Below are 9,700 nucleotides of genomic sequence, written 5' to 3'. Positions count from 1 at the left end.
AAGAAGATATCATTGCGCTCATTTTATAAATGAAGAAATTACGACCCAGAGAGATGAAGCCACCATTGGACTCTGTATCCCCAGGTTCCGCATCTTTAGAATAAAAAATATGCAGATCAAAAATACTCAGACAAAGGCTGGGACTGTAGCTCAGCGGCAGAGCACTTGCCTCACATGTATGAGGCACTGGATTCGATCCTTAGCACCACATAAAAATAAACAAATAAAATAAAGGCATGCTGTCTATCTACAACTACCAAAAAAATTTAAAATATACTCAAACAAAATAAAAGAAGAATATTTTAAAAACCCAAACCACACAAAAAGCGCAACACAACAAGAAAAAAAAATACAATATACAAATGATTTACATAGCATTTACATTGCGTCGGGTATTATAATCTAAAAAGTCTTAGTATTATACATTATAAAGTATATGGGAAGATTGCCGAGGTTCTATGCAAGTACTATGCCATTTGATACAAGGGACTTGAGCACCCGAGAATTTTGGTCTCGGGTGGGGGTGGGGCTTTGGAACCGTCTCCTGCAGAGACTGGGGTTGACTGTATTTGTTTGCAGTCACATAGTTGCCAGGAAATAAAATGATAGTAGCTAAAACAGGCTGAGCTTCCACTCTGAGCCAGGTCCCTGCTAGACAGCTGGGCTCCTTGCTTAGGTCCCGATCCTGGAAGCAGATTCTGATTTGTTGCTGTGCAAGAGATTCCTTTTGAAGGTGTCCCTGGGTACAGAGACTGACTGGTAAGCGGGGGCAGGTGCGGGGAGCTGGGCAAGGCGTGGTGACTTCAGGCAGTGTCTCCTCCATCCAGGGAGCTGTGCAGTGGAAAGAGTATCTCAGGAAATGTCCCTCCTGGAGAGGACAGAGCTGGGCTTTCACACTCCCACATCACCAGTCCCTGGCTCTGGGCCACCCCAGGGCTGCATGAACTCCCAGGGACTTCAAGGTGCTCTAGTCCCAGGTCAGGCCTCTGAGTAAGGCTGCTTTTGAGCATCAGATTACAGAGGACCTGGGAACAGACACACTCAGGGTTGAGCGGCAGTGACAGGGCAAGCTCACTCTGCGTGGAGTCCACGTGTAGCTGATGGCCCCAGGTGAGGCTCTGAGTGCTTTGAAGATGGGAAAATGAGGCACAGAGAGGTGGCGAAACCAGCCCAGAGTCACCCAGCTGGTGAACGTCAGGGCCGGGCAGAGTCTGGCTGAGCTGAGGCTCCTACCCAGTTCCTACTGTCCTCTGGGAGGAAGTGGGGATGGTGCCTGGTGGGGGGGACGGTGGGGGGAGGCTGTCAGCAGGAAGGGGGAGAGGGTGAAGAGACCTGTTTGGACAGAGGAAGAAAAGGAGAGAGTTAGAGAAGGAGAGAGAGAGAGAGTGAGGGGAGAGAGGGGGAAGAGAGAGAGAAGGAGAGAGAGAGGGAGGAAAAGGGGAGGAGGACCACAGAGGAAGTGCCGCGTGGGGGTGAGGAAGGGGTCCACACAGGGCTCTCCTCCCCTCCCCCAGAATACCCTGGGCGCAGTTCTCGGAGCCTGGGTCTTTGTACACTGGGTGAACAGAGGCACCTGTGCCCTCAGGGCGCTATTGAGAGACTAAGTACCTGCGGGGCACTGGGTCCAGCGTGGTTCACCGCGAGGACTGACAACCACAGCTGTTCTCTCTGCCTGGCCAAGAGGTGCCAGCTGTGGGCCCAGATGTGAGCTGGGCCTCTGGCCTGGGGGACAGGGCCTGTGAGGTGCCGAGATGGGCGGTGGCCCTGTGAGGGGACCAGCTCTGGGGCACTTTCACCCCCCCCAGGGGGGGGTGATTTATTATCCCCCAAATGGGGGGGGGGAAATTCCAGAGTGGTCACGTGACTTCTCTGGGTCAGCCCGGCAGAGAGGAGCCAGCGGGATCTGATTCCAGGCCTCCCGGCCCCAGTGTGTGTCGGGAGTCGGGTGTTTTTTGTTTGTGCTTTTCTCTTTCTCTTCCGGGTGTGCACAGATGAACACGTAACTGACCTTCCTTTTTTCCTTCCCTCTTCATCAACATGTGTGAAGGGTCCCCCAGGGCACCCCTGTGCCAGGCAGAGGGTGTTGCAGGGGACTGAGACTGACCTGGTGTCAGGACGCTCACAGCCTGAGGGAGGAGAGAGGAACACTCGCCCCACTGAGCAGTGCTGCCCAGGGCCCATGGGAGCGTCATGGGGAGACCTGAGCTGAACTGGGGTCAGGAGGGCTCCCCAGAGGACTGGCTTTGAGCTGAGGAGGGTGAGTCAACAGACAAAGCAGAGGCTCCGGAGAGGCTTGTATTCACACAGGGCAGCGGCTCGTGCCAAGGCCCTCCTCAGGAGGCTCAGTAAGGAGGCAGGGTGCCTGGGGAGAGCCCAGGGGGGCAGTGGTCTTGCCCAGAGCCTGGGAGGCCTTAGGGCCTTAGTGTGCTTTTTTTTCTTTTTTTGATACCGGGGATTGAACTCAGGAGCACTCAGACACTGATCCCCATCCCCAGCCCTATTCTGTATTTTATTTAGAGACAGGGGCTCACTGAATTGCTTAGTGCCTCACTATTGCTGAGGCTGGCTTTGAACTTGAAACTGTCCTGCCTCAGCCTCTGGAGCCCCTGGGATCACAGGCGTGTGCCCCTGCTCCCAGCCTTAGTGTGCTTTTACCAGGGAATGTCTCAGCTGCAGCACGGGGTATGGGCTGAGCCATCAGAGGGGCGCAGGAGACTCTGGGAGGCTGCCCTGTGCAGGAGGGAGGGAGACGGGCAGCTGGACAGCACAGTGGCCGCACAGATAGCACGTGGGTCTGCAGCGTGGTGGGCCTGGTGCATGCCTGCTTGAGCATGTGTGTGTGTGCATATCTGAGTGTGTATGTGACCTCTGTATGAGAATCTGTGTGTCTATGTAATGCACGCTCCGGGGTGTGAAGTTGTGGGCGTAGTTGTGTATTGTGTGTGCTTGCAAACGTGTATGAGTGTGTGTCTGACAGGATGGGGTGGGCGGGGGCTGGAGGCAGCCATGTGTGGCCCTGCCCACACTAGCTGATCCTCAGGCGGTGAGGGAAGCCTGGCTACCGCTGGGGTCCTTAGGTCACTGCCATTGCACTGGGGTGGGGAGGCTCCCAGGGTCTGGGGAGGTCCGGGTTGGAGGATCGAGCTGATGAATGCAGCTGGCTGGGCAGATTGGAGGCTGGGCATATACCTGGATTCCCTGGGCCTCTGTCCCTGGCTCTGTGAAAGGACCTTCAAGACCAGTGCCCAGCAAGGTGCAGGCAGCCAGACCCTTCACTATCTGCTGGTCAAACCCACCTTACACCTGAGGCCCACGTTGGGCAAGGGCTCAATGCATGGTCGCCTGGTAAGTCAGTGGCCACTTGGAGCTCAGACCCCGGGCCTCCCGTGGCCGCCTGAAACTGAAATTCCGGAAGCCAGCAGTGGGCTTCCTGTTTCCCAGGTGTCACCTAGAATGCTTCAGCCTGGAGGCCTGGGGACGGTGGCCCCTGTTACCCTGGTCCATTCCCCGGGCATTTCCACAGAGCGTGAAACCTCACGGGATCCCCTCACCGGCGTCCACAGCTGGTCCATTCTGCAGTAGCTCAGAGCCAAGAAGGAGCTTCCCTACCTGCTGGCCCCCACCACTGCCCAGTCAGTCCTTTGGCTACGCAAACACTTCAGGTGTGATCCTTTACAACAAAGGTCGGTCATTTCAGGAAGGATTCGACTTTCTGTCTTGGTTGTTGATCAAAATTGGTTGAAGGGCTGCAGCTGTGGCTCAGTGGTCGAGCACTTGCCCACCATGCGTGGGACGCTGGGTTCGATCCTCAGCACCACAGACAAATAAAGCAAAGGTAAAAGAAATGTTTAAAAGAACTGGGTTGGACTCTTCGTGGGGCCAGTGCATTGGAGGAGGAGTGTTCTGGGGTCGTATCAGGTCTTTGTACTTGGACGGAGGAGCCCAAGCAGGGGAGAGAGGTGACGCTCCAGGGAGTAAGTAGGTGAGAGGGAGAAGGAAGAAGAAGGTAAACTGAGGCAGGAAACTGGGGCCACAGCAAACACCCTGTTAACAAACACCTCAGCTGATGCTGAACACTCCTCAACCAAAACCTTGGTGAATACCCCAGTGAACAGGGGACACTCTAGTCAACAGCAAACACAGCCTAGTTAACTGCTAACACCTTCATTAAGAGTTTTAGCACCTCACTGAACAAGGAGCACCTAGATAGGAGCCAGCCCCTCAGCGGGAACTCGATCCAGCTCTAGGTCAGAGCAAGACGCTCCCTGAGGGGCTGGGGGAGGGGCTCCCCTCTGCTGTCCTCCGGGGGCTGCAGCTTGGGGCCTCCACTCCGGCTCCTTCTGCCTGCCTCACGCCCCACTGGCTGCTGCCTGAGCTCTGCTCTGGACCCCCGGCTCACAAAGGGAAGATGAAAGGCGGCTGGAGCGAGATGCATTATTTAACTCAGGCCCAGGCCCAGCCTCCCCAAGGGGCCTCCAGTTCCTCTTTGTGTCAGAGATGAAAGTCTAGGCAGGAGCATGGGTGAGTGGTGCCCCTTCTCTCCCCGCACCCTCCTTCCTCCTCTCTCCTCCTTCTCTCCTCTGTCCAGCTGTCTGAGTCCAGCGTGCTTCTCCCCTCCCCCACCTGGCGCTCCAACCCTCCTTCTTTCTGGATCCTCCTCTTTGCCCAGCGCCTTTCCTCAGTCTCTCTTCCTCTACTGACTTTCCCACTTCCTGTCTCTGTTTCCACCCTTCCTCCTCCTTTCCCCTCTTTTTGCCTCCCTCCTCACCTCCCTCATCATCCTCCAGATTCAACTCAAGCACCACTTCCTCCAGGAAGCCCTCCCTGACCCCCCAGGCTCTGCATATGTCCCCGTGTCTCATTCCCTCCTGGAACTGTGGTTTTTGCCTTGAGAGCCCCTACTTATCACGAATGAGGGCTGATCAGGTCCATTACTTAGCATCTCTTTTCCCGGCAGAATGTACATCCCTTGTGTATACATTTCCCATCGTTCTATCTTGGGTTCCTGGTATTCAGTGGGTGCTTAATAGTTGGTTCTGGTAACTGCCTCTCTTTCTGCTTTGTCCTGGCTGCCAAGTGCCCCAGCCAGAGGCTCCCCTGCTTGTCTTTCATCTCGCTCCTTGCTCCCCGCCCCTACAGCTCCTCCTCGGTTCTCAGCCTGCTGACCTGGGACCCTCACAGTTCCCAGACTGGGGACCAGCACCAGTAAGAGACCTAGGTCCTGAGCCTGACCTGGCCCAAGAAGAGATGCTAGGCATGACCATCCTTTGCTGAAGGAATAAAAGATACAGAGAAAAAAGGCTTTGGCTTCTGGTCCCAGGCACCCCCTGCTCACCAGGCCCTGGGACCTGCACCACCCTGGACCCAGGCAGGTTTCTCCTCCATCTGGGAAGTCGATGGGAAGATGAGGCTGCGAGACATTCCATGGGAATGTGTTCTTTGGGTCACAGAGTGCCTTGGTGGTGGCTGTGGCTATCAGATATTAGTTTGACACTTTCCTCCCATTGGGCTACCTGGCGTTAAGGGAATAAAAATTCAGTTTGCAGCCCCTGGGAGCCCAGACTGGGGGTGGGGTCCTGGGGCTGCTGGGGATTGGGGTCCAGGGAGCAGAAAATTGATTTTCTTTCTTTCCTTTTTTTTTTGCAGTGCTGGAGATTGAATCCTGGGGCTCACACATGCTGGGAGAGCACTGTACCACTGAGCTACGCCCCCCGCCCTTTTCATTTTATTTGGAGGTAAGATCTGGCTAAGTTGCTCAGGCTGGTCCCTGACTCAGCCTGCTGAGTAGCTGGGATGACAGGCCTGCACCACCACACCCAGCAGAGAAAGTTGATTCTTAAAATTAAATCAATTCCTGTGTGGATTATTGAGCACCTACTGCGTGCCAGTACCTATTATATGCCAAGCAGTGTGCAAGGTTCTTGGGCTCCATCAGCAAACAAAGCAGAGCTCTGCTCCTGGATTCCAGTGTGTCCTTCACCTTCCATGCATGAAGCAGCTATGCATTGAGCACCTACTGTGTGCAGGCCCAGTGGCGGTGCCAGGATAGGGCTGTGAACAGGATTGGAGGATAGGGCTGTGAACAAGATTGGCATGGCCCTATTCTCGCCAGCTCATGTCAAGAGTGCTCTGATTTGTCTAAGAAAGAGACTGGGGACTAGGTGACTCACCCAAGGTCATTGGAACCAGAATGTGAAGGAGCAGGATCGACACCCAGATCTGTCTGCCTTTGGGGCCCCAATCCTCTGGCACCTGGGGTTCTACCTGTCCTCTTTCCAAGTCTTGGTTTTCCTATCTGTGCTCTGAGTAACCTTGGAGACCACTCAACAGTGTGGGTCAGGAAGGAACATGGGACAGTGGAGGTGGGGGCACCGGTGCCCAGGCTCACAGCCCCTCTCAGCCAGGTCAGGTCAGCCTCTGCAGAACTTTCACTGCCTCGGAGTCCGGAGCTGGTTATTTTTGGCTCCAAATGACTTTTGTATCCATTTATTTGCTGCATTTTGATTTTGCATTCAATTTCTGGTCCATTCATGGAGTTTGCGCTACCTGGGGGACGCGAAATTGAGGCAGCCAGGAGTGTGGTTTGGACACGCTTGACAGCTCCCACTCCTTGGAGGGAGGAACGCTTGACTGACTCCACAGTGGAAGGGCTGGGGCTGGCAGCTGCTCACCACCCTGGCTCTAGCCAGAGTCAGCAGATGGGCCTGCGGAAGCTGGGCTCCTCAATGCATGCAGTCCATCTCCAGAGCCCATGCCTTAACCTCAGAGCCTGAGAACCCAGCTCAGAGACCAGCTTCTCAGAGCCCCCCACCCTCCTCACCCCATCCTCACCCCACCCCACCCCTGTTGCCACCCTTTCCTCATCTGGAGCCCCTGTGTGCTCAGGAATTTTTGATGACTGCATCTCCACTCGGCCTTGATTTTTGCACACCTGGCTTTGTCATGAGCTACTGAGGCTCATCGAGGAGGTGGCTATGGGTCCCCAGAGCCCAGCTCAGGGCTTGACATCAAGGGTAAATACCAACCATGATCATTCTCCTCAGGCACCCTGCAGAGGTGATAGAAAGAACAAATGAGTGAGAGTTGCAAACAGACTTTGGGGTTCTGAGGGCAGGGCGGTGTGATGACACTGAGAGGTGACATGACTTGCCTGAGGCTACACAGCAATGATCAGCAAGGTCTGCCTGTCTCCCCACCACAGTGACAGGCAGGGCCTGGTCCCCTGCAGGGCTGGAGGTGAGCCAGGATGGGCTGCCTCAGTACCTCCATCCCCAGCCCACAGCCTTGGGGAGCTTGGGGGAGGTGGAGCGTGCCATCTGGGGAAGGGGCCCCCTGACGGAGCCCATATATCACAGTGGCAGCTGATACGGAGAGACCAGAGTGATTTTTCTTCATGGTTTGCAGACAAATGAGGTGAACAGAAAATGGATGGCAACCTTCAGCCGCAAGAGGCCCAAGGCCCAGGGAGCCAGCTGCAGTCACTCGGGCAGCGGGGATCACAGGCAACCACCCCAGCCACCCCCACTCCCACTCCAGGCCGGGGTCCCTGGCACAGGGCGGGAAGGGAGGCAGTGAAGCTCAGGAAAGGGGTGGTGGTCGGGGAGCAGGAGGAGGGAGGGTGTGTGTGGGGGCCTCAGCTTCCCCCCGGTTCAGTTAGAGGCCAGAGACTTTGAAGAGAAGCATCAGAGTTTCCAACAACTGGGATTTCTGGGCCTCTTCTTGTCGCTGCAGAATCTTGGGGCAAGACAGAAGCTCTTTATTCTTGAGCTGATCTCAAGGGACTGGAGGGTCAGGAAAATGGACACAACCCTGGCAGAGGCCTCAGCAGCCCCAAAGGTGCATTTTTCTACTTCAAAACTGTCCTAGAACCTTGAGGCTCAGGCAGTGGAGGTCTTAGACTCTGGAAAGTTTATTTTCCTAGAAACTCAGGTGCCTCACCCTGAAGGCACTAGGGACCACTCTCTACCCACCGGCCCTGCGAGGAATGTGACTTCCTTGGTTCTTCAAGAATGCAAGGGAATTTCCACCTCCGCCCCTCCCACTCGGCTGTCTGTGCCCCCATGTTTCCTCCTCTCCGGGCTGGGTTCCATGGCCGGGGAATACCAGCCGGAGAATGGGGCGGGATCAGTGGGCCCCAAAGAACGGCTTTGTTTTCACAAGGATCATTCGAAATGTGGGATCTTAGAATCTCAAAACCACAAAACAGCATCACTTAATTCTCATCTCTAAGAGGATGGATAAATAAAGACCCGTGAAGTAATAAACAGGATGCATCAGCTATAGGTAATTCATTTGAGCCACCCGTATCGTCGTGGGTAAATCTCAAAGCCATAATGGTAAGTAGGGGGACAAAAGGCAAATTAAGAATTTGGCTGATTTGGTACCATAGATATAAATATCAAGAGCCTACCCACAGTAGGGACACACTCATGAGCATGCATTAAATAGTAAATCATGCCGGGTGGGAAACCCACACACCTACTCCCCCAGAGACTTTCCTTTTTAGAGGGGAGGGAGTTGGAGAGAAGGAGAAAGAACTGTGTGGGAAAGTAGTATGTGGAGGAGGGCCCAATTGTCCTGCAACAATTTGCTTCCTGGAAAAGGTAATAAGTGATAAAAGATGTGTATGGGTTTTTGAATGCAGCTGTGATTTATGTGCGTGGGTTTGAGTCTGTCAGTTGCCTAGGAAGTTTTCTAGGGTGGAGTGGTCTCTGACGCAGCTGAGGCTCACTTCTTTTACCTCCAATTCCATTGCTACAATTTATGTTGCTTGTAGCTGGGGTCTGTTCCTGCTCACTGCAGGGGAGCTTTGCACTGAGTCAAGATACCAGAACAGGCAGATCCCCAGACCTCTCAGACTCTGCTGGTGGAGTGCAAATTGATACAACTACATGGGAAATCAGTTTGGCAGGATCTCATGAAACCCAGTCGTCTGCAATTCCACGCCTAAGGTCAATCCCCAAGAGAAACCCATACATACATATATATATCTACACACACACACACCAGCAAACGTGACCGGAATGCTCATAACAGCTCTGCCCGCAATAGCAAAAACCTGGAAATAACCCAAGAGTGGATGAATACATTTACTTGCTGACAAAATAAATTTTTAAAAAGAAATAAATGTTAAGAACTGAAGCAGGTCAGGCATACTTTTAATATAAGTTAAAACTGGAGAGAGGGCACGTTGGGCTGAATTATATTATTCTTTGGGTGTTTGAAGGAACTCATAATAAAAAGAGATGGCGTTTTTTAAAATCCTGAGTTGTAGCATTTTGGACTTGGAAGACCTGGGATCTTTGGTGTCGGGAGCGGGTGGAGATGATCTGGTACCCGGGCAGCCCCCAGCCCTTGACTGTGTGCTCCCTGCAGCGGGATGGCTCAGAGTGGAAGATGAGAGCAAGCCCAGGGTGAATTGGGTGGAGACATAGACATAACCCTCACCTTTAGATACTGCACACAAGGAAGGGAGATGGCCTGGTGTGGCCCAGGGAGAGCTGACGGCAAGGCAGGGGGACCACGAGGGGCCCCAGTGGCTGTTAAAGTGGTACCAGGTGCCCTGCTGGGAGCACCGCCAAAGGCCTGAACAGTTGTCCCCGAGCAGAGTGTGGTGTGGAATCCATCCTGACAGGGACACGGCAGGCCCAGGCCATTAGGCCAGAAAATGTTCTTCCCCCAGCTCTTCCTCCAGAAACTT

The 9,700-nt window shown here is 54.1% G+C and overlaps 1 long non-coding RNA gene across 1 annotated transcript; it reads left to right on the top strand.

The window, feature by feature from the left end:
- The first annotated feature begins 606 nt into the window (after positions 1-606).
- On the top strand, positions 607-9,261 carry LOC125618996. The gene is made up of 3 exons (XR_007350461.1): positions 607-759; positions 5,647-5,735; positions 7,405-9,261. It is a non-coding gene; the product is annotated as an uncharacterized LOC125618996 (long non-coding RNA).
- Positions 9,262-9,700: the final 439 nt, after the last annotated feature.

The sequence above is a fragment of the Marmota marmota genome, unplaced genomic scaffold, assembly GCF_001458135.2.
Source record: "Marmota marmota marmota unplaced genomic scaffold, marMar, whole genome shotgun sequence".
NCBI classification, from domain to species: Eukaryota; Metazoa; Chordata; class Mammalia; order Rodentia; family Sciuridae; genus Marmota; species Marmota marmota.
Note: the sequence above shows the minus strand (reverse complement) of the source record. Positions and strands in the feature narration are given on the sequence as shown.